Source organism: Papaver somniferum, chromosome 2 (assembly GCF_003573695.1).
Source record: "Papaver somniferum cultivar HN1 chromosome 2, ASM357369v1, whole genome shotgun sequence".
Taxonomy (NCBI): Eukaryota; Viridiplantae; Streptophyta; class Magnoliopsida; order Ranunculales; family Papaveraceae; genus Papaver; species Papaver somniferum.
Window position 1 is genome coordinate 101,520,161 of NC_039359.1, and position 644 is coordinate 101,520,804.

The window sequence follows — 644 nt, forward strand, 5'->3', positions numbered from 1 at the left end:
ATTTAACTGATAACATCGAAAGTATAACGATGATGTCGTCCTCCGGAAGGCTCGAAATAAACTTTTCTATCGTCATTGTTCCAACGAAAGAAGAAGTGATAGGGTTCTCAATAAAACACCGAGCATCTGTATATGTAGGCGTTGATTGAAGTTTTAATAAGATATATTATAATTATCTGATCGTTCACAAAATGTTCAACAAATCAGAGTGGCGCAGCGGAAGCGTGGTGGGCCTATAACCCACAGGTCCCAGGATCGAAACCTGGCTCTGATATTAGAGAAAGGCTTATGTTGTTTTTTCTAAAGGGAATTTTAGGCGCAGGCCAAAAAAAAAAATCTTACCGCCAGGCCCACAATTAATTTCTGATACAGTCGCACCCATAATTATTTAAAAATATTTAAAACGTACTGAAAGACTCTATTACCCTTCATCGTTTTTGGGCATAATTTTTTTTCTTCTCCGCCGGTTTCTTTCCCTACTCCTCCATTAATCTCTGTAACGGATCTGCAAAGATTTTTTCTCCATCATTTAAAGAAATAAATCATTTAAAATCGATGATTGAAAGAAGTAAATCATTTTTGACTAAACCCTATAATACATTTCAACAAAAATGGATGAAACAGACGAAGAAGAAAAAATCAAG

At 35.6% G+C, this 644-nt stretch overlaps 1 non-coding gene across 1 annotated transcript; it reads left to right on the top strand.

Moving 5' to 3' along the window:
- The first annotated feature begins 202 nt into the window (after window positions 1-202).
- On the top strand, window positions 203-274 carry TRNAI-UAU. The gene has a single exon. It is a non-coding gene; the product is annotated as a tRNA-Ile (tRNA).
- Window positions 275-644: the final 370 nt, after the last annotated feature.